At 41.4% G+C, this 24,623-nt stretch overlaps 1 protein-coding gene across 1 annotated transcript in view; it reads left to right on the forward strand.

Annotated features, from left to right (window-relative positions):
• Positions 1 to 24,623, forward strand: part of Fras1 (Fraser extracellular matrix complex subunit 1) — a 415,397-nt gene that overhangs the window by 117,913 nt on the left and 272,861 nt on the right. The window lies entirely within an intron of this gene.

Raw genomic sequence — 24,623 nt, forward strand, 5'->3', positions numbered from 1 at the left:
TATTCAATCTAGAATGTGTAGCAATATATCTCCAGAGAAATAAGAGTTTTTGCAATGGGTTGACGAGGCCAGGCAAGTGAGTGTGGTGAAAACTTGTGCCTTCTGGTGTGCCTTGTGTAGGAGCCTATGGCAAGTAAGGGTACAGGTAAAGAGAAACCCAGATGAGTGGGACTCAAAGGGTTTAGAGTAGGTAGCTGTTTTATTGGCTTGGGCTTTGTTAAAGTAAACTTGATTTATCAAGATTACTGACTTGCACATCTAGATGGAATGTGTTTGCACCGGGCTTTATAGATTGTGAGTTAGTTGCTGCCCTTTCTAATCATGTCGCAGATGGAGTTTGAAGCCCTATGTGCATGGGCTCCCCTGCCCCCCCCTTTTCCCTTAGAGATCTTTTTATCCTCAGGGGACAAACCTTCAAAGAGACTTGTGAATGTGCGTTTTCCTAATTTAAAAAAGTTACTTGTTTTTTTCTCATTGTTGGGATGTATACAGTAACACGATGCCACTGGGCTCCCAGTGTTGCTCTACAGTTTTACTCTAAGAGCATACATTGTTTCAGTTAAGAATGTAGACATGTCTGCACCTGATGCAGATTGAGGCAGCCAAAGCCTTCGGAACCTTGCCTGCTAAGTTTCATTTGCTCACATCTTTAACGTTCTCAGACTTTGGCTTTGACTCCGTGTCTGTTTTGTCCTGATCACCTATGTTTTAACCAAGGTTTAGTTGGCCACTTTTTTTCTTCAAAAGGTTTGGTAGTTACTTTTTAGGCACCCGTGAGGACTTTCATCTACAACTGTGGCTCTTCATGACTGTCACAGGCTTCATGGCTCCCAGAAGGGCTGCACTCCAACCCTGGACATCCCACAGTTGTCATGGGAAAGGGAAAGTGTCTAAGGCATACACTACTTTTTCATAATGTCAGAAAGGTGGGGTTTTCAAAAATGAATAGTTTGGAAAAATGATACACAGTGGCTCAACGTACAGAAGATTCATATTTGATTTTACCTATCTCCCAATCAGCTTTGATGAATAGCTTTATTTATGTATGTATTAAGGTCTATGCAAAGCAGCTGTTACACACGCTGCTCAGGAAATTAAGATCTTTCGAATTTTTTTTTTTCTTCCTAGAGTCGTGAAATCTTGATAGGAGCCTGGTCAGAGAATACTAAATGGTGATCAGTTATCAGGGATATCTGCTGTAAATGCCATCTGTTCCAGGCTTCACATATCTTTAATGGCTTTCTTACAGAAGCACTCTATTTATCATAAAACTTGTCACTTGTGAACTATGTGGAAGTCTATAGTAATTTGGAGCCAGCACGCTAAGTTTGAATCACACGAGGCTCATTAGCATTTGCGAGGTCAGGAAGGCTTGAGTTCTTTCCCTGTCGCTTTGTAGAAATAAATGTGTGTTTGGTTTTTTAAACAAACAAACAAACAAACAAACAATCTTTTTATACAAAGCTTGTCAGCTAGACCACAGCAGTAACATGCAAAGTGACACAAATCTCTACAAATCGTGAGGCGGTCCTGTTCTCTGGTGATTTCCCCACAGACGGCATCAAATTTGTGTTCTGATTAATTACTTTTCTGTTCCAACTCAATATATAAATAGCATGAAGACCATTTTTGGTAGCAGTTTCCCAACGGTAAAAGCCCCCAATACATCAATGCCTCATTTCTCTGTCTTTCCTCTCTGTTTTTCAGTCCATCACTCTCTGATATCGAGCTGTCTAAACTCTTGCACTATTGTTATTTTATATTTTGTGCCAATTTGCATTATAGTAATGTATGTTCTTAGTTTCTGTAAATTGGGGAGTCTGAAGTCTCATCTGATTTATTTTTCTTTTTCCAAAATAGAAAATAAATATTTTTGAGCAAATGAGTACACAGCAGGCAAAGAATGCAGTTACCTCAGGAGGCAGTTGTTGGCTCTGTGTGCAGAGGGTGAGAGGAGAGTGGAAGGGACTCTTGTCTGGCTTTCTCCTTGGTGTTTGGAGGCTGAGGCAGAGTTGAAAAGCTACGTGAATTCTCTTTGCTATTCTGCTTCTAGAAAGTAAACCCTTTAACAGGATGTTGCCTTATAAAGCATGGACTTGGAATAATGTGAGATGACTGGCACCCACCATTGTGAGTACTCAGAAGGATGATGTGCACATCAACCTGTTCCTCCCAGTGAGAAGGATGGCGATTCCTAGGCCTCATTAATAGAGGTGAGGAGGGCACTGGGCAGAACACCAAGCTGTCTCACTGTTGGTCTTGGTAGAAAGAATTGCTCAGTCAAACTTTGCCCCTATAGTTTGTAGCCCCAGATGTCCCACCACCTGCCATGGTTTCTTGATTTAACTGCTTGGTTGTTTACTGTTACCATTTACTAGATGCACTGTCATAAAGACAGGGTCTTTCCTCTCCCTTCCCCCACCCTCTTCCCCTTCCTTCCCACCACCCTGTTCTTTTTCCTTCTGTACAAGAGATTGCCTGACACACAGTATGAGCTTCATAAATGTTAATTGAAGAGTTGAATAAAGAGTTATTTTATTATGCCACTGGTCAATAGCAGTGTCTTCCACCAGACTGATAGCCTTAGGAGATGCTGGGTGCTCAGTTGGGTCCCTTAAATCCATATTTTGAGAAGACAGCCTCCTATATCACTATATTAGAAGAGGAAGAACCAGAGTCCAAGTTCTCATATTCTCTCTCTCTCTCTCTCTGTCTCTCCCTCTCTGTGTGCATGTGTGTGTGTGTCTGTCTGTGTTTCTGTTCCTATCTGTCTCTTTCTCTCCTCTCTTCCTCCTCCTCCTTGTTGTCCTCCTCCTCCTTCTTCCTCCTCTTCCTCCTCCTCCTCCTCCTCCTCCTCTTCCTCTTCCTCTTCCTCTTCCTCTTCTTATTCTTCTTCTTTCATCCCCCCTCTCCCCTCTCCCCTCCTGCCCCCCCACTGGGTGTGTGTGGTGTGTGACTGTGTCTGTCTCCAGACATCAGTAAAATTCTTTGTAAGCACACATTGTGAAGGAAGCCATCTGTAAGCCAGATCCATACCACAGTCTGGGGCTTTGGCTTCTTCTAGAGTTGTGAGGAACCTGTCTCTGCTGCTCAGGTCACTTAATCTGTGACATGTCATGTGAGGCAGCACAGTTAGGCAAGGCTGGAGCCACAACGACAGACAGTCATGATTTAGGGATTGTCTTTCCCCTTTCCGTTTAGACAGGGCCTTGCTGCTCTGTGCCCCAGAGTGTCCTGGGACTTGTCATCATCTTCCTGCCTTAGCCTCCCCGATGCTGACATCACGGACCTGGACCACCACAGCTGGCTGCTTATATAAACTTTAACACATTTGAATCTTATTGCCACATATAATTTGAGTTTAATTTCCTTAAATGCGCTAAACTTTTTCCTTATTATCTCTTGTCTGCTAATTTTGTCTGCTTTTGAGATATGACATTTTATTACTCATAGGAGTTAGCTCTGATGAATTTGAAAATTCACAAACATGTTAAAATGTTAAAGTAACATTAAGGAATATTAAAAGATGTTCTTTCAGACCTTGGAAGATCTGTTTGCATTTTTCTTATGTAGAAAAGTGCTTACTTTCTATTTTTACTTGTCTATTATCTGAAGGGCAGATCCTTATTTACAAAGATGATGTCTTATTAATTTTATATGTAGCATTTAGAGCAGTTGGCTATCTACTAAGGAATTCAATACCAACTGAAAAGTTTATTGAAGGAATAATGAACATTTTCTGGATCCTCAATGATTTTTTTCCAGTTTTTGATGTAAGGACTCAGAAGTCTGTAGAAAGCTTAAGTGACTTAAGTATTTTAGAATAATCAGTATTTTGCATCGTGCTCCTTGATCATGATGTTCAAAATGAAAGCTCAGAGCTAAGTTAATAGGATTTCTCTTTCTTTTTGAGTTGGGTTTTACAGCTTTATCTTAACGGTATGTGTAGACAAATATTCCTCACTGTTGAGGGTGACTCGTATTACTTCCATTTTGGTTTTTTCGTATTTCTCTAATCCTCAGAAATTCTGTGTGTGTTGGTGGGGGGGGCGAGGCTTGGGAAAATATGAAGAATTTGAAGCAATGGTTTTCTTATCACACTGGAGACTGAAAACCTCACCATAAGTCATCTGAGCTTGAGTGATAATTTTTCCCCTCTGTAGATTATAAATGGCAAATAGCAAGAGTGCATATGTGTTCATGCTTATGGGTCTTCTGAAACGGAACTCACCAACAATTGATTTCAGTCAAGTCTGAAGAGCAGAACTGGTCAGAGGAAGAGCCCAGAACGAATAGCACAGAAATATGTATGGAGTCCAGGGATAGTGTGTGTGTGTTGGCTGCTTTAATTAAAGCCCCAATAGGGACTAAGCCAATTCCTTTGCTTGTTGAGATAACTCATTAATTGTGTCTTGATAGCCATACTTTTGGCCTAGCTGAGGTTATCATTATCGTCTATGCTTACCTTACTTTTCCAGCAATATTAGTCTAGGCTCTGAGGTCAAACCCCTGGCTTACAGCCCGATTCCCCTACTTGACGCGTGTAGCCTTGGGCAGGTTACTAAATCTTTTTGTGCCCGAAGGCAACAAAAATCCCTCTGTAAAGTGAGTCCAACTGCTATTGAATGAGTTCTTCATGGGTAGGCCTGTCATATAATCAGACCTCAGTAGATCACTGTTTTTATCATCATCCTCATCACCTTCATTTTCAGTTCTCTGAAGAAACCATTATTGTCGTGGGAAATATTAAAAAAGAAATGGTTCCGCAATCTCTCCTGGCCTGCCAGTCCACGTTCTAGTAGTGGTACTGGCCGGCCACATCACTATGTCCAGGCAGGCTCCTGCTATTTTCTCCCAGCTAGCAACATCATCTCGCTTACATGCAATGCTCCACACACCCCACAATCAGTCATCTAGGGCCTAGTTACCTAGTAGAAACATGACTCTAAAGGCTTAAATTATCCAATCAGGTTTATATATCAATAAGATCACAATTTACAAGATACCAGTACAATAATTTCAGAGCCAAATGATAAAGATAATGTATTAACCCAATTATTCTAACCTTGTAAAAACCTTAGCTACCGTGACTGTTTAAAACCACGCGGGATCCAGATCGTCCTCCTGTTAACCTGCCTCCATGCTGTTTTCTCTTTCTCCTCTGACCTCTGACCTCCAACCTCCTCACTCTTAAACGTCTAGCTCTGCCTCCCTATCACAGACCTGTCATTGCCCTAATGAGATTGGACAGAAAAAATGTTGCAACACCATTACTGTGACTCATTGAATGTAATTTTCTTCAAGTGATAAAGATGACATTGCAAAAAACATTTAAAATGGGAGACTTCAGAAACCAAACTATTTGTTGGCTAGATCATGTGGCTTCTTTTAGGAGCATAAAGATGGAATAGTACTATAGACTGAAAGTTGAAAGAGAAACATTTTAGAGTGGGACTGTGCAACCGGTGATTGCCATTCCAAAGGCTGGGGGCCTGGGCTGCTGGCCCACCTGGCTGAGGCTCTCTCTCTCCCTGGAGGCAGTGGGCCTGCTGCTGAGGCCCAGGTCTCTCTCTCTCTCCCCCCTGTTTGCTGCACAGCACCTTAATTAAAAAGGAGGCAATGTATAAATGAGTTATTTTATTGTGGGAAGGATAGAATATGCCAATTAAGTAAAGGGAAGGAAAGGAGAGGAAGGAGAGAGAGAGAAAGGAAGGGAGAAAGCAAGAGAAGAGAACACAGAGAAAGAGAGGAGAGAGAGAAGGGAAGAGTAAGAGAGAAAGTAAAAGTAAGAGAACAAGAGAGAAAAAAGTAAGTGTAAAAGAGTGAGAGGAAGAGTAGGAGAGTAAGAGAGAAGAGACTGAGAGCAAGAGAGTCAGGAGGTAAGAGAACAAGAGAGTGAGGAGGGGGCAAACCGCCCCTTTTATTGTATGGGGCGTGGCATGACTGGCTTTTGGTCAGATGACTGGGTGTAAGGTCCAGCTAGAATGCTGGGAGCTTGAGGCAGGGTTTGCCTGATAGAGCACACATCTCCTGCAGGGGCAGCTGTGAGGGGTTTGGGCTGAAATCTGAGCCATTGGTCTCAAGAGCTATCACTGAACTCCTACCGTCCCTTGTGAACAAATTTACTTTGCTCAGTGGGTCTCTGGGGTTCCGAGGTGGCCGCTCTACTGGACTCCAGCTGTCAGAACTGCCCACTGCCCCACGTGGTGATATTGGCATTTCTGTTGCACCCCTATAGGTCATCTCCCGTGGCATCATCTTCCACTGGGGACTCTGAGATGGTGGCAGTCCCATGGGTGCTCACACTCATTTGCATCAGTTTGACCACTGTGCACACTAATTTTCATTTTCCATTTCAGGACCTGCCAAGAATTAACATGACAGTAGGTGAGTGCAGCCTATAACAGGGATGTGTATGTCCTCCCTCCCGCACCCCCAATGTAATTGTAGCATCCATCCCTGTGCACATACAGTCCAGAAATGATCTCTACTGCTCTTAGAATCCTATAGCAAGTGGCCCTGGTTGATTGTGGCCTTTTGACACTCCCTGAGTTTGGCTTATTCTCTGGGCTTAATCTCATCTTTCCCTCTTAACACTTACCATGTCCCTTTAAATGAATGGCCTGAAGTTCTTGCCCTTGTCTCAGGTTCAGCTTTGGGAGGAACCAAACAGAGAAAGTGAAAGAAAGTACATAGTACATCAGCATGCGCTGGGGATGCTGTTGCTGTTCTCCATGGTGTATGGCTAGTTCCTAAGATACCTTAGAAATCTTGTTTCAAAGTGCATTAAAACTTTGTTGAGGGCAGAGACAATTTTTTTTTAAAGCCTGTGTTTTGTGCTCTGTAATTCCCCTCACTTGGTAGTGGGCACACTTGTTGATGGATCGGTTTTCTAGTTGAATCTCACATACCCTCTTGAGACTGTCATTCAGAGTAATCTGGTTTCTGCAGTCAGCGAGGAGTCCATGGCAAATGACAAATGAGTTCTATTAGTTTGGGACTTTAGTTTTTAAGCGTGGTGGCTAAGGTGATCGTTGTAGCTGAAGTATCACTGTGGATTCTGTAATTTATCCTTCTAGGGACTGTCCGTTCTGAGGGCTGCCCCCTTGTCATGATGTCCCTTCATGGAATAGTGAAGTTCCTTGGCTTTCGGGTTTTGATCTGGTTCTTAGGATAAAGAAATTAATTCCTTAGGGAGGATGCATCTACCAGGCATTTGTCTACAGATCATGAAAGCAGTTTTTTTCCAGTGATTGAACAAATCCTTAAAAAAATGGTCAAAACAAAGTAGAATCCATCAATGTTTTGAAACATTTAGTATTTTGAAATGTCAATTTATCTATTTTGACTTTAATTCATTTCTTTATAAGAAGACTATGTGGGGAGATCTGTGAGAAGCCAACGTTTTCAGACTTCTGCTTCCTAGATACATTGATATTCTGGCATTGACTCTCTCTGTCTCTGTCTCTGTCTCTGTCCATCTCTCTCACTCTAAAACATATAGGCATAAACATAAAACACGAGAGGTACTCTCACCTGAGCTTATAGAACTACGGAATTTGACAAAAATGGAAGCAGGCCTTGTCTTCCAGCTACAATATTTTGGGTTTCACTGGAGCAGTGAAATGGGACTGTCCACAGATTCTAGCCCCTGTCAGAACCTCGGGTTGTTACTTCTGTAAATAGAAATGGACTTAACTCAAAATGAAAAGGACTGTTTCCTGAACACAGCAAGTGTTCAGCCACAAATAGTTCCCTACAGGCTCCTGGAAGGCATGAGTCTGTGCTTGGTGTTTCAATGCTTGAAGTTTATGGAGCCACTGACAGGTCAGGCCACACCTCTGTTGGCAATTCCTGCTGGTGCATTCTCCTGGAGCAGCTCTGATGATAATGAATTCTGGGCAGGTTGGAGTAGAGAAAGGATATACTTCAACTGAAAGAAAATAGAGAGCAACTTCTAACACATACTTGTGGCCCATCTTTCAATGTCTCTCCGGTGTTATTCTGTAGCTAGTAAAAGGATGGCAGCAATACTGATGGGATCCTTCTGTGCAGGAAAGGAACACATCCATGTTTTTTGAGCCCCATGAATCATATATATATTTTTCTATTCAGACAAGTGGTTGCCAAAGAAGTTAGGGAAGTATTAGTTTGATAAAACTCTTTCCAGCAAATTGCCATTTCTAATTATTCAATATATTTACCTCCACAGTCATATCTCACGTCACTCAGAGGAGCCGTACTTCAAGCAGAGATGGCTCCTCATCTAGAGAAAGTGATGAGAATATTGTAACTTGAAGTCTCCAGCCTGCCCTGAATTTATGTTATTCTTGTTTGGCTGCAGGTCTGTCAGGGAAAGTGAAATCCGCCCCCTCTTTTTTTTTTTTGTTATTCCCAACTGTTCTACTTTCATCCATACCCTTCTCTCAAACATAATGAGTTCTCAGCAACGATTTGAACTTGTCTTCCTCTTTTTCCGACTCCAAATTTTTCTAACTGCATCTGTACAGAGCACATATATCATGACTTTTATTATTTACCTGAGAGTCTAATGTCTACATGTGTGTCTGGAACCATGTTTTATCCAATCTGATGTCATAAATTAGACATCCAAGAATGTTGCTTTAATGAAATGTTTATTGGGAAAATATGAAAAATACTAGTGTTAGTTTATTAATTATCAATTCCCAAAGCATGAAATTGGAATTACAAGGTTTTGAGAGGGAACTCCACATATTAGATCAACCTTTTTGTTTCATGGATAGGGACTATTGATTAGCTTTAAGTAAGAGTCCCTCTGAGACTTGATGTGCCAGGGTGAGGGGATACCCAGGGAGACCCCCACCTGCTCAGAAGAGAAGGGGGGAGTGGGGGAAAGATTGTGGGAGGGGGTGACCTGGAAGGGGATGGTGGGTGATGTGTGAAGTGAATAAGGAAAAGAAATTAAATAAAAAAAATCCCTGTGAGTGAAGATCTCCATTCTAGTGCTTTCACTCGAGAGCTGAAGAAGCTGAAGAACTGAAGGCCTGTTGTTGATAAATTCTAATAATGTTATACTGTTTCTAGCTATCATCCTTTGTGGATAATGAACATGAATTCTACAGCTAAGAGCTGATTAACTGCATTTGAAAATTTCTAAAATTAAGAACCAAATCATACAATCTTCATAAACCAGGGTGAATTCATTTTAATTAACTACAAACCCAGTATTTAAGGTATGGCTGATGGGAAACAGAGGGGGCATCAGAAGTAGGACAACATTGAAGGTTAGATGCTTCTTACAGAGGATGAGGTTTGAGTTGGGAGAGAAAAGCAAGCAAGCAAGAAGTAACCATATTTGGGGAAGCACACCCCATGCTGTTACCTTTACTAGGTCCAATGATACTTTCCATCAGTGGGTCTTAAATAGGAGCTAGAGCCATTAGTCCAACCGTGTGTGCTCTTTGGTTGGGGTTTTAGTCCCTGGAAGGTCTGGAGGTACTAGTTAGTTCATATTGTTGTTCCTCCTATGGGGCTGCAAACCCTTTCAGCTCCTTGGGTCCTTTCTCTAGCTCCTTCATTGGGGACCCTGTGCTCAGTCCAATGGAAGGCTGTGAACATCCACTTCTGTATTTGTCAGGTATTCAGATGTTTTAAGCATTCGTTGAGAAATATGAGGATTGTTCTTTTAGCCCTCCCAGCAAGTCTTGTCATCCAGCCCTTGCTCAACTGCAAGTGGAATGGAATGTCACAAATCTCCCCAATTAACTTCCTCTCTTTTTCTTTTTTTGGTTCTTTGGAGACTAATCCAGGGAAAATAAGAATGCAGCCGAAATCAGGCTTGATTACATTACTCTCAAACCTGAGGGCAGTTAGAACCCCAGCTTACTTTTAAACTCCAATCTCAGATAAAGTGAGGTATGCAGAGAACATTTACAGCTACAATGAGAAGGAAACATGTCTTTCAAGGGAAGGAGGAGGGTAAACTTATAGTAGATCCTTGCTTCTGGCAGTGTCTATAATCCTTTCAGCAATCCATGAAGCAAATAATGCTATTTTATTTTACTCTAGGTTAATGAGCTAAAGTGATTAGCAAAGTTATTTGTGAGCAATTGGAGAATTCAGGTCTCTGAGATGCTAAGTCAGAGGTTCTCAATCTATGGGTTGCAACTCCTCTGGATGTTGACTGACCCTTTCACAGGGGTTGCCCAAGACCCTCAGAAAGCAGAGATGTTTACATTATGATTCGTGACAGTAGCAAAATTACAGCTATGAAGTAGCAATGAAAATAACTTTGTGGTTCGGGGTCACCGCTATAGGAACTGTATGTGCCTATGTTTGTAAAGGGACACAGTGTTGGAAATGTTGAGAACCACTGCTCTAAATTAAGATCAGGCCTTGTCCCTCCTCTCAGACTGATGCTGTCTTACTGTCTGTGTTCTGTGCACAGTGTGTGAATGCCCAAGTTAACTGCAACCAGCTTTCCCACTTGATGCCTTCAATGGTGAAGACACACCCACATCAATAATGATTTTTACTTGTAGAACTGTCTTTAAGAAAATTATAGGCTTATATTGTACTTTTTTGCCTTATAACTTGCTATTGATGTAATCCATGGTTATTGTAGCAGGTCTTCCATGTGAACAAGGTTCTAAAGTATGGATTTGCTTCCATAACATTGCCTAGGCTCAACTAATGTTCTAATGGTGTAGAACTTTTAAGGAAAGGTTGTACTGTGTTTAGGACCTATAGCCTGAGAGAAGTACATTGTAATTTGTAAGCTATTAAATACACACGTAAGTAATTGGTCCTAGCACTGCATAGGGTGTTCACTTCAGAGGTTAAACATTTCTCAGAAAACAGGGAGATAGCTCAGGGGGTACAATCCTGACAACTGCTCTTGGATCCTCACAACTCACATCAAGGCCAGATGTGGTAGTGCACATCTGTAATCCTAGCACTCCTACTACACAGACATGTGGAGACAGGAGAACAGCCAAGAAGCTCACAGGCTAGCTAGCCTGGATTGTGCAGTCCAACAGCACAAAGAACAAAGAGCTGTGTTAATAAGGTGGGGTACAAACCACCTCAAAAAATGTACTGACCTCCACACATATTCTGTTGTACACACACACACACACACACACACACACACACACACACACACAAAAGCGCAATGTGCACTCACACACAAATATGCACACGGAGCCATACTACATTCGGGCCACAGGAGGTAGTAAAAAGAACACCAGGTAGAAGTGGTAAGGCTTGATCTTCTCAATTTAGAGACTTGAGATTTGAGTTCTTTTCCAATTGTTCGCTATAACCCCTCTCTTTCCCCACATATACACACAAACCTCAAAAACACTTATCTTCAAGGTAGTATTGGCTACCTCAATTTCTACTTAAGCCACTCACAAACAAATAAAGATATGTTCCCAAGCTACTGGTTCTCTTGATCTCACATCCAAATATTTACTTGTAACTCTAATCAACTATATAAGCACTTAAGTCTCTTGGATCAGAGTGCCAGTGCAAGGAGCTCCCTGAGCGCATCAGAAGATTCCTCAAAGTGACTTCAAGACTCCTCGTGAGACAAGAACCCTGACCTGTGGCTAGCAGACCCACAAAAGCCCATCTGAACTTGCATATCACCTTACATAATATGCACCTTCTCAAGTGGTTCATGGTTTGCCTCTTTGAACTCTAGTCTTTAAGAGACTTCTCTCTCTCTTCTTTGTGAGGGACAAGGCTACTCCTACTTCAGCATTTCCAGCAGTGACTCTGCCTTTTCCGACCTTTATCACTGTGCTGCTCACGTCTGGGGAAGGCAGAGATTGCCTGCCAATCACTGTTATGTGTCCTGTCTGCCTGTCTTAAGAGTGGGACTCATGAAATCAAAGTGTGCAGAAGACAAAGTACTTTGATGCTCCTTTTGCTTGCACCTTGGAATGTACTACCTACTCTGTTCTGTTCAAGGCAGGAAAGCATGTGCATTTCGCAGCCTCTTATCCTCTGACTATAATCAATAGGTAAGGCTGGCAGGGGATCCTAGGGCTGATGTAGGGGATGTTTATTCTCCCAGGTTCCACCTGTGAGCTGCTTCTTGTAGGCTAGATTCCTCTACTTCCCAAATGCCACAGCTCTTCCATGTTCTAGAGACCATTCTCTGTCATGTCCTTTCCCTCTAAGTATTGTTAATGGCACCTTCTGTTTTCCCAGGGCTCTCTTTGCACTGCTCACATATTTGTCAGTAGTCTCTGACTTACATTTTCCTCAGTTTCTCTATTATAATGAGCCATCTGTTTCCTGCCTGGGCAGGAACTCTGGCTTCTTTCTTTCAGGCCCTCTTCACCTTGTTATTCATGTGTATGGCTTCTTTTTTCTCTTCCATATAGGAGTACTAGCAAACTCACTGTTTGTCATTACCAATTTCAGCTTAGTGGGAATTAGCTCAGAAAGAAGAATTAGAGTTAGAAGCTATCCAAGATAGCATGTGATCTCTTCAGTATTTCTTTTTAAAGCAGAGGAAATGAGTCAAGAGAAGAAAGTTATCTTGTCTAAACTTCAACCTAGATCCAACCTAGTGGCTAACCAATTCTCTTTTCCTCTGTGTAATATAGAGCCAGGGTGATAAATATCCCGTGATAATGCCCCAAAAAGAGAAGTTTCCGAAATAAAGGGCAAAATATATTATCTCCTGAAATTGAAAACAGTAAGATCTAACATCAAATTGGGGAAATTATCACTGTGCAGAAATAATACATTCTGAGAGAAAAAAAAAATTGGTTTTGGAAAGAAAATTGCTGCCAAATCAAGCATGCTTTACCATCCCAGAGAAGCTGGGAGTTTACCAAGACATTGAGATGCTCTTTAATCCAGGGATTTAGCAATTCAGAGGAATGTGTCATTACAGGAGGGGCACTAGTTTTTGGAGAGGAGAAAAACCATCTAAGATGTATACATAGATCTCTGATGCTGATTAATTAACTCAGATGTCATCCTGCTTGGCCAACCCACACGTTCTGATCTGACTCACAGGCATATTCCTCCACTGACACAAAGTCTGCTCAATTCAACAACTGCTGAGCTGAAATGACAGCTGTAGATCCTAGCTGAGAATGCACTAGGATGAAGGAGACCTACAGAACAGTTCATGAGTCCCACCTTAGGTTTTCCAGATTTGCTTGCACATAGACTTTTACCTGCTAACAGGCTCTTGGGGGAATGCATACCTCCATGTGGCATTTGTTTTCAGAGCCTATTGATAGCAACAGCCACTTTGTGGTGAAGGTCAAACCAGAGGGGATTGTAGAACAGTTGTATTCACATGGCCTCCCTCTGGGATAGTTCAAGAGAATGTCAGAGAAGCCATGTAGTTCAGCTATTGGGAGACACTATTCTCTAGGAGGGGAGATACTCCCTCCCAGGGCTAGCTCACAGCATGTATTCAATAGCTTAATGGATTCAACCATACTTTATGCAAATCTAGTAAGTGCTAGGGACAGGCATGGAAGATGCCAGAATCACTAAGTTTGAGTCTTTAACTCCCTGCAGCATATATATGAGGGGATATTGTCAAAAGATTTAAGAAAATAGAGAAGTAACTAAGGCCAGACCTCAATCTAGGGCAGTGAAAGCAGTGCGGATACTTAATATATAAGTATAGTAACAGTATACTTGCTAGAAGTAACAAGTGAAGGTGTAGTAAGATCTGGAAGCCAGTGGAGTTGGGTAAAGAGAGAGTTAGCCTGAATAGAGTTTCAAGTCCATGACCAGACACTTGGTTATTTGGGGAGGTGGTTGTATATTTCTATGGATGTGAGGACAAGAACCTTAAACTGTCAGTATGTTGAAACAGGTCTTTCAAAGTAGCTGCTCTTAAAAGGAATGTTTAATTCTAAGTAATTGAGAGGGTGGATTTCATTTATATGATCTTGACCTGCCTCTCAACTGACTTGATTAAGAACTATATTGTCTACAACAACTCACCAATTCTAAACCTTTAGCTTCCTATAGATCTCAGGCTTCCAATTCACTTGGCAACATCACCTCAGTCCTCTCTCCTCCTTGTCCAGACCTCTGCTAGCCTAATCATATGCCCATCCTGTCTTTAACAACAGTGGTACAAACCACAATGGCTATTCCTCTTACAATAAGCTCCTGATTTCCTAGTCCCTTATGGCACCCTTGAATTCAATCTTAATGTTTGCTTTCAAGACCCAGTCTAACTAAAGACTTTGTAGATGCTAGGCAAATGCCCTACTACTGAGCACCATTCACAGTCATAATTCAGAATTGTTTTTCTTCTCTTGAGCTGAGTTGAACTATTTCTGGCTTACCACTCTAAGTGCCTCTGTTATAACACTGAAAACCCTGTATATAAATGAGCCATGTAATAAGCTTCATAGTTAAATGTACTGTTTCTCCCAAAGCTGTAGGTCTAGGTCTAGATCACTTTAGAATGTCAGCAAGTTGTACGCAGTAAGTAGATCTGCCACATGTTGGAGGAAGGTGCCATGATTGTAAGAAACAATATTTTAGATTTTTCTGACCTTCATCAAGGCTGTTAGCTTTTCCCATTGCCTCCTCCTATACCAAGCTCTTCATCTTTCAGGTACACTGTGTATACACTTAGAAATTGGGGCCATTGAGATTGTTCATAGGCCATTGTCAAGCCCTTGCCTCTCAGAAGGATGGTGCCATTATGGGAAATAGATTGGCCTGGCATGGCAGTGTGCATGACAAAGAGAAGGGAAGTGAATACCCGTGCCCACACTCATCTCATCACGAAGCAAGGGCATCATGGTTGTCAGATCTCTTGGCAAAAATCAATGGCTGTTAACTGATAAAATCACAGGGTCTGTTATTTTCTCAGTGCCTCAAAAGAAGCCAAGAGCTGCTTCATTCCTAGATGTGTGGTATGGAGCCTATTGGCATTACGTGCCTGCACCCACTGGAGCTTCAAACACTCAGGGCAGTCGTTTCACTGAGAGAGAAGCCTTCTCTCCTTGTGTGTATAGTGATGGACATTGTGGTCACTCTAAGGTAGTATGGTCATTGTTAGTAAAGAAGGCAACTCAGTGTTCAGATGCTTGAATTATACTGAGAGGCTTCATCTTGAAAGTAATTACGTGGCAACACTAATTGATGTTTATGGAGATCAGAATGAAAGTCATTTCTGAACATTGTGGGTTGTAGATAGATGAGACATAAAGGATCCTGGGGGAGCGGAGGACAGTCAGTGTGTGGGATAACGTGTGCTGGTCACATATATACAGCCGTTTGTATGTGTAAAAGTCCCATTAAACCATAAGTTGCAGATAGTATATGTCATGTCCTTTGTGCATGAATGCTGCCTGTCAGCAAAGTTTAAAAAGTTAGTTACTTTGGCAAATTTATATTTCATCACCGAAAAGCCATGGAAGCAGGGATTTGACTTAAAGGCTACCTTCAAATGTGTCTGCTCTGTAACTAAAAGGCCTCCTTCAATTGTGCCTGCTCATCAGGCTCATGTACCATCTGAGCTGCCGAATATTAAGTCATGTCCATTTGTTATTCTTTCCAAGATCCCCCTGCCCATATCGTTCTGCACTGAGTCTTTGGGGATTATTTTCACTTCATAAAGTTTTCCCTAAACAATATGGAATCGTACCGAGTCACATGTTGGTAGGTATTTAAATTATTTAGAGTTCACTTAAGTAGTATGTATAGAAATGTGTATATGATACTAAGCCATTTTATGCCACAGACCTGAGCACACTGGGTGTGATATTTGGGAGCTAAGCCAGAACAAGTCCCCCAGGGATCACAAGACACCTATTTGTCTTTTGCGGTTGTCATAAAATGTAAACACGGTTTGCACCTTATCAGTTTTGAAGTATGCATTTCCAATGTGTTGACTGCGTTCACACTGCTGTACAACCAGAACCATTATCTATTTTCCAACCCCAGTAAAAATCACTCCAAGCAGAATCTCTATGAAAGCAATCGCTCTCTACTCTTATCTCCACTGACCCCCGTTGACCTCGCCCCTCTGCTCTGCCTTTCTGAATTTGCCTGTCCTGGATATTTCATTTAAATGAATCATATAGTGTCTGCTATCTTTTGTCTGGCTTATCTCATTAGCATGATGTCCTCAAGGTTTATACACATTGGTGCACATATCAGAATGTCACTCCTTTTAATGGCTGTCTATGTAGAACTTAACTACATAGATGGATGATATCTATCTGTTAGGAATATGTGGGTTGTGGGATGGTCAATTCTTTGTCAGCTTGACACAAATGGGCTTCAGAAGGGAAGAGGGAAGCTCAGTGAGGACTTGCTTTCACAAGCGTGGGCTGTTGCCTTGTCTACAGGGAATTTCTTTGATTAATTATTGATATGAGAGAACCCAGCTTACTGTGGGCACCGACCACTGGACATGAGGTCCTGGGTTATATGAGAAAGAAGAGTGAGCAAGCCATGAATGCAACTCGTGAGCAGTGGTCTCTGCTTCAGTGCCTGCTTTCAGGTTCTGCTTGAGTTCCTGCCTGCCTTTCTACCCTGGCTTCCTTCCATGATGCACTGTTGTAATTGTAAGTAAATAAACATCCCCTCCCCTGCGTTACTTTTGATTAGTGTTTTAGCACTGCAACAGAGAAGCTATCAAAACGGCTTATTCCCACACTTGGGCTATTGTGTAGAATTTTGCAATGGATATTAACTAAGTAATGGTTTCAAAAAATTAAGTAAAATTTGAAAACTTTTTTCCATTGAAAATTATCTGACCTTTAAGCTTCAAGTAAATATTGCCTCCTCTGTGGAGTCTCCTGGGTTTGCCTTGCCATCTCTGCACTTAGTGAATTGTCTGTTTCCTTCCTGTGTACCCCAGGTGGTGCCTCTTGTCTGTATCAGGAGAGATCAGGTTAAGGCAGCTTGAGAAAGGGCAAGGTTGGTAAATGAAAGGAGGAAGTCTAAACAGATCATCTGGATAAAAGGCCTTAAGGGAACCAAAGAATGAGAGAGTAAGGATGTGGAGACATGGCAGAGAGATGATCCTTTCTTCCTTGGATATAGTACAGAGCCAACCTGATAGGTTTTATGAGCCCAGGTGCAGTCAGGTTTCTACCATTATACTTAGCCTTTATTTGCATGCTTCCCACTGCAGCATGTTCAACACACACACACACACACACACACACACATATCAAGGCTGTGATGTCTTAACTTAGAATTTCTAGCTTTGAGCCTAGCATGCAATAGGTAGTTGAATTAATTGAAGTACATCTGCTTGCTCTGGCAGAGGGAATAATGATGGCTTTTTGGCTAAGCCTGGACTCCTAGGAAATAGACTCTGGGTGTCAATCAGTGTGCAGGGGGATGCTTTATTGGTGAGCGCATTGGGGAAGAATATGGTGTAGTCCAAACAACACATTTACAGCAATCTCAGGGGATCCTATGAATTTCTGGATCAGTATGCTCATTTAGAGTTGGCTGTGTGTATCAGGAAGGAGACCAGGACTTTGTTCATCTCTGTGAATCAATAACTAGATGCAGGTTAATTCTAGGGAGAGGAAATGATGGTGTAGACGGAACTTTTCTTCAGCCAAGGGCAATATTCTTGGCAGTTTAAAATTGCGGGGACAGATGCTTTTTTCCTATAGGAAGAGATCTGAGGGGTCTACCAAGCCAAGAGTGTAGTGCCAGTTTTAAATAACCAAGGTCCTTCTAGCTTGTTGAGTTACCATCCCTCAAGCATTATATAGTCAAGGAAACTCACTACATCTGTGTGCCAAGAGAAAGGGAAGCACATGGCATGCTTTTCTTCTTTCTGACTCCAAGTGCCCAACACTTGGCATGACTGCAAAGCTATGTGTGTCTTTTCTATTGATTTCCCATGGGCTCAAACAACCAGGAACACATTATTTTAAATGAGCCTGGGGTCTTATTTCTTCATTGTTTGTCCTTATAAGTTATACCAGAAGGAAAGCAAAAAGCCAGGAGTAGATCTTGGCATCTTTTTCATGTACTGTTGCTCAAGTTTTCTGGAATAAGTGCATGGAACTTTTGTAATCAAGATAAATATCACTAAAAGATACAGACTATAGATAACACAATTGCTGGAAGATGAACTTTCAAACTTATCTGGTGTCTGCGTTGAATATGGAAACTCCAAAGTGGAAAAAAAATGTAGGTAGAAAAAAATACCCAGTGAGTATTCTTCTTGGATTAGGGAATTTTTTTTCTCTGCCTATTTCTGGTCAGTATATCTATTCTTAGTTCAAAATTTGGCCACAATTTGTGAGTGATTTTCCAAGTTGGGAAACCTTATAGAAATAGTTGTTAAGAGGTTCTGTGAACAGACCATTTTAAAGGGGATTGGGGCCATTGTTTATCATGGTTGTTAGGTTTTACGTAGAACCAGAACCTAACAATAAACATGGCCAAGAAAATCAATGGCTTTAAAGATCTGGGATTGAGCCCGATGTTTTCTGGTGTGGCTCCCTGTGTAGACAGGATTGATTTAGTTTTGAGGGGGCAGGGAGGGAGAGAGAGATATAAGTCTAAAGATATCTCCTTTGTGAAATCTTACTTCCTTTCCTTACCTTCTTACTTGCATTCTTAGATGTGTTTAGACAAAGACACTGTCACATTCTATTGGTAGTAAATCTAGCTTAATTTTATGGTCTCTTGATGGGTTCTGAATAATCTAAATTCCGTGCCTGTCCTGAAGTCATCCACAAGCCTGTCATAAATTGCTTTGCTACACGTATAATTTTTAAATAACTGATTGTATATTATAGAAAACTTCAAGTAACCACAAAATAGAGAGAATAATATAATGAATCTCAAGTAACTTTCAACTTACATCAGGAATTAATATTTTCCAGTCGTGTTTCATCCACCCGCTCTCTCCTGCTTTTCTTTTGGTGCTAAGGGTCAAACACAAAGCCTTAGTGCATGTAAGACACTTGTCTTTACCAAGTGCTCTACCACTGAGCTGTCTGTATGTCTGTCTGTCCCTAGCTCCACCTTAACCATTAGAAAGTGCTGGAAAATTGTGAAGTGAATCCTTCATTGTATATGTATGTCCCCCACACATCAATAAAAGTAGCACTCTTTATGGCCACCTCACAAGACTCTCTGGAGAACTGCTGGTGGGGGCAAGAATGTTTTTGATTTTACAGCAGAAAATTTTCTTGAGCCAATAGATTGCTTGTGCCAGGACCAATTAAATTTTCCATTAACCTTAGAAACAATCCTATGCTGTATTTGAGTTGAAGCACTTTGCTTTAATCCATCTGCCCTCACCTATAGCAAGCATCGCTAGCCCCTGAATGAACTGAGGGCCCTTGCCACAGAATTAGGGAACAAAGACTTCCCTCCTGGCCATCTAACATAGCCCAGTTCCCTAAGATTGCTGATGATGTCACAAGTGTGTCCCCTCCCCCCCTTTTTAGGCAATGATCTGAAGTTTGCAATGCCTTTCTGGATGCTGGGCATCAAGGGATAGACACATCTGGGATGCACGTAGTGACTGTCCCAGCTGTGCTTAATCTTCTCCTGGTCTATATATTTTAAAAGCTTTCTTTGGTCTACAATATGCATTACATAGTATCTCTATCTTAATCATTTTAACTGTATATTTTTAATGATTGATAATGTTAAGGAGTTGTGTAGCCAGTTCACAAAATCTTCATCTTGCAGAGAGAGAGGTTCCCATGTCTACTGGATAATTCCTCCCCCACCCAGACCACAGAAACTCCCATTGTTTCCATCTCTATGGTATTTTATATAAGGTGAATTCTACAATGTTTGCCTTTTTGTGAACAGCCATTTTACTAGCTTTATAATCTCAAAGGTTTTCAAGTATTGCCGCCCACGTCAATGTTTCCTTCCTTTATACGGCTTGTGCTATTCCGATGTTTGTATGGGTCACATCTGTTTGCCTTTTTATCTGTCAGTGGCATTTGGGTTACTTCCACATTTTGAGTGTGGGGGATAATGCTGCTATGAACGTGGGTGTGTGTAAGCTGTTTGTTCTTTAGGTGATCTCCATTGATTTTTCTGCAGTTTGGTTGCTCTTACTTTTAGTAAGACCTACTTTGACGCCACCAGAGGATGTACAATACCACATCATCATTGATATCTTAGGGCTTTGCTTTTCTTGGCCTGACGTGAGACTTACCATCATCATGACTGCCACTTCATGTAGTGTTCGAGATATAGTATACGCTCAGCAGGTACTTATTAAACTAGTGAATGACTTAGTATAGTCAAATTAAGTAGAAGGGAAATAAAATGGGATTCTTTTCCATCAGATCTTTGGAATCCCAGAATACATCCCACCTTTTAATGAAGCCTAGCATGTGTCTCTTCCAAACACTTGCTCCACACCCCTATGCAAGTCAACAATAGACCAAAGAAGCTATTCTTCTCTGTACTTTTAGTCAAAATGTGCAAGCACAGCCTATCTGTATTACCTCCATTTTTCTCCAAGAGTTAACCATAAAAGACTCTCAATATATTTTATAATTTGTCACCAAATTGGTGAATAGATGCATACATAAGAGAATAATTTGGTGAATGAGCCAACAAATGTGTGCTACTGTGAATGATATAGTTCTTGAGAGCCTTCTTTGAGATTGGAAAGAGAAGTTGATAAAAAGAGAGAAGGAATGTAGATTATTCTCTCATTGTACAAAAAACAATGGGTGTGGCTACTGCAGGTCATTAGTAAGACCAGCAGGCATTGTTCCTGATCCTGGGTTTTTTCTGTGAGAGACAATCAGATACAAGCAATTGTTTTTGTGACATGAAGGGGACAGAAAACCATGATAGTGACAACTAGGAGCCTATGTCATGCAGTGCAGTCAGAAGCTATAGAGAAGCAAGTGAAATCATAGCAGGAGAGAACTGAGTCTGAAGAAGAAGGAAACTTAAAGACAAAGGAACTAGCAAAGGGAGAGCACGCATGGCAGGAGCTAACAGAAGCTTGTGGCTGGGCATGATGAGGGACATCTTCAGCCTGAAGCTGGAACAGTGCTCATGGGCATGGTAGATCTAAAGGAGGACTTCCAACCTTTAACATTGGCATGTACCACAGTGTATTCAGGGTTCTCCATAGAAAACGAGCCAGTAGGATAAAAATAGACAGGCAAGAGGAAAGTTATGATGGAATTGTAAGGGGTAGGGCAGGATGGATGGATGCCCTCTTCTAAAGGTGGGGGGAGGGGACAGAGATCAAAGGATGGATGCCCTGTTCTAAGGGTTGGGGGCAGAGATCAAAGGAGGGAAATGGACAAAGAATTGAGGTTATGTTCAGAAGAGGAGTCCCTGAGAACAGCTGCTAAATAAATCTAAAGATAAATAAATCTAAGTCTAGATCTAAATATAAATAAACAGGTGAGAATGAGGGCAGCTGAGCTGCAGGGCCAGGGTGACAAGAAGGGACCATCATCATTGCAGGGCCTTGTCTGCTTGTTTTGTTTGTTTTGCCTTTGAAGGCAGTTCCTCAGTGTCTGCAGAATCTATTGCCACTGTCATCACAGTCATTTTCTTGAGAAATTTGACCTGGTACTGTGTCAGGTGATCAACCCCAGTTCAGTAGACAATAGTTATTGCAAGCTGCTGTCTCCCCTCAGAAGTGAACTGCAATGGTTGCATGTAAATACACATTGTTGCTGAACAAAATACAACGATTCTTTCCAGTGGTCACCCATCTTCTGATGTCTAAGAAATTTTATTCTGGGGATTAGAAGGGCAAGAGGAGGGTTACAAAAGGATGTAGTTTTTAAAAAGAACTTGTGACACTGCTCTAAACTCTACTTCACTGAAGGTTGTGATTTTATATCAGGATATACTCTCATGGTGCCGGTTTCTAAAGGGTATTCTGAATTGAAGATGAGTAGGTGGTAATTCCCCCAAGCATCAAGTATAGTCCTTTATGTGAGCATTTCAGCCCTGAGTCAATGTGGCTAGAGCCAGGAGCGATTTACCTCCAAGTGTGGGGTGCCTGCTGTCGTAGGGTACCTGACTGAATGAGATTAAATGCAGGTCTAGGATGGCCTATAGAGTCAGTACACCACCATCATTTGAGTCATGCTGTCTAAATTACAGTTAGCCTAGGATCCATCCATCCAGCTTTCCCTGAGAGCTTGAAGCAAAGGATGATGTAGCATCTCTCCAAACTCAGAGTCACCATTTATACCTGTAGGAAGGGGTGGGGTCAGGTATCTGTGAGGGACAGATGAGAAGATGGTCTATATAGATAGTTTGACTCCAAATATTCTGAACTCTGTCTTCTCTCTATGTGGCTTTCAACATATAAAATTGGAAAATTCTGTGGAAATGATGATTGTTAAAATAAACTCTGTATTTACCCTAATGATTCACAAAAATATGAATTTAAATGTATAACATGGACTACTTTCTGCTGTACGGAGGAAACACTGTTTTTCAGAGTTCATTTTCTCAACTATGGGATTTCAGCCCAGACAGAATTCAGGAAGCATTTGTATAGTAATTACATTCTTTTGCTGATTTTTTTTCCTTGTATCACTCTGAAGATGGTAATTTTTCTATGCTATAAGCCACATTCTAGTTAATGTCCTTATTAGGAAAGATCAGTTAACACATCTACCAAAGAGCAAGCCTAGTTATACATCTGTTATGGTAAATTGCTTGTTTGCTTAAGAATGAAGCTGTCTCTCATTTAAGGCCCATTTCTGTCTCTTAGAAAATGAATTCGATTTGAATTTTCACAAGTATGTTTTACTTCACACCAGAGATCCATTGTTTTAGAAAACCAAAACACTAAACTTTAAAAAAGGAAAGAAATCATCTGTTATGAATAATGGAAATATAATCCAAAGCAATACATTTTCTGGCTTGCTTTCTTTTACATATAACAACAACTGAGTCTGGGTAATGTTGATATCAGCCAAGGAGCCTCTCATGATATAGCCAGGGGGAGATGTCACAGATATTTACTGTGCAAGCATGAAGACCTGAGCCAGGTTCTCCAAAACCTTTGTAAAGTTAGATGAAGCAGCTCATCTAATTCGAGTCTTTAGGTGCCAGGATTCGAGATGGAGACAGAGAATCCCTGGAAGCTTGTGGGCCAAATAACCCTGACCATGCAGCAGTGAGCAAGATCCTGCCTCAGATGAGATAGAAGGCAAGGACCTACATCCAAGGCTCTCCTCTGACCCCTTCATACACACACACACACACACACACACACACACACACACACACACACACACACAAGAGCAAGAGAGAGGAGAGTGAGAGACAGACAGAGATACAGAGACAGAGACAGGGAGAGAGATGCAGAGACCCACAAATTTAATGTTTAATTAAAAAACATTTTCATAAGAGCTGCCTGCTGATTAAATTGATTAGGCATCTAATTAATGGCTTGGTTTCCGTGATACCTATGTAGACACCTGTTTGGCATTTACTTGAGGTGTCAGGAATGAGTCATTGCCTTGCTGTTCCCAACTTGGAGCTTAGCGTGTTGTTGGGTCTGTTTTTGCTGCCATTCTACAGACAGTAAATTTCACAATTGATCTTTCCATTGGCAGAAGTTAGGCCCTTTTGTTTCCTCTGCAGAAAACGAATTGCTTTGCCCAGTGATGGGCAGGCAGCCACACACTACCACTTTCCTTTTCAGTCTGGAATCAGGTAATGGTGACCCATCATTCTTACTGACAGTGGGAATGACACTCTGGCTTGTCCTATATCTTTTAGCACAGCCCAAGGACAGGAAGATTGGCTGGAATTTTATCAGCAAGCTCAAGCGCTGGGGGTAGGAGTAGCATGGATGGGAATAGATAATTAACTCCTGAAGACTCCTGTCCTATTATCACCAAGTCAACTGGGGCCTTTCCTGCCTCCACTTCTCCCCTTGGAGTGACACAATTGCAGTTGTTTTTGTTGATTCACACGTTTCTGATCTTTTTTGATGTAGCATGGCTTTGTGAGTGAAATCCAAGCTCTGGCTGGTGATCTAAGGGTGGGTTGGATATTTTTAGATGGTTAGAAAATTGGAACGATTATTTTGTGAAACATGAAAATAGTATTTAGTGCTCAAGTAAAGGTTGGTTGGAACACAGTCAAGTGGATTTGTGTACATGTGCCTTGTGGCTTTTTCTCAGCAGTCTTGATAAGGACCGCATAGTTGAGTATTTGCAACAGATATAGCGAATGATCTATCAAGTCTGGTTGAGGCATGTTAGGTAGTTTTAAAAAAACCGTTGTCTACCATATGTTTACCCGGGATCTTGTTCTTACCCGCACTGGTAATTTATCTTTATTATAGAAAAGATATATTTTTTTTCCTTCAGAAGTCAAATGAAAGAAGTTCTTAAGCATATTTCTCATGTTTTGTTTGTTTGTTTTATGGTTGAATTGTATTGAAGGAACCATCAAAGTAATAAGATATCAGGGCTAGTTCAGACAGTAAATCATTGAAGTTGTGAGATTAGTATGCCCACTGATTTCTGTAAGCTCCACCCCCATCTATGTTATTTAAGAGTTCATCCTACCTTGTTATTTTGGACAATGCAATGTTAACACTGGTTCCTCTCCTCTCCTCTCCTCTCCTCTCCTTCCCTCTCCTCTCCTCTCCTCTCCTCTCCTCTCCTCTCCCATGC

Source organism: Mastomys coucha, unplaced genomic scaffold (assembly GCF_008632895.1).
Source record: "Mastomys coucha isolate ucsf_1 unplaced genomic scaffold, UCSF_Mcou_1 pScaffold22, whole genome shotgun sequence".
Lineage (NCBI taxonomy): Eukaryota > Metazoa > Chordata > Mammalia > Rodentia > Muridae > Mastomys > Mastomys coucha.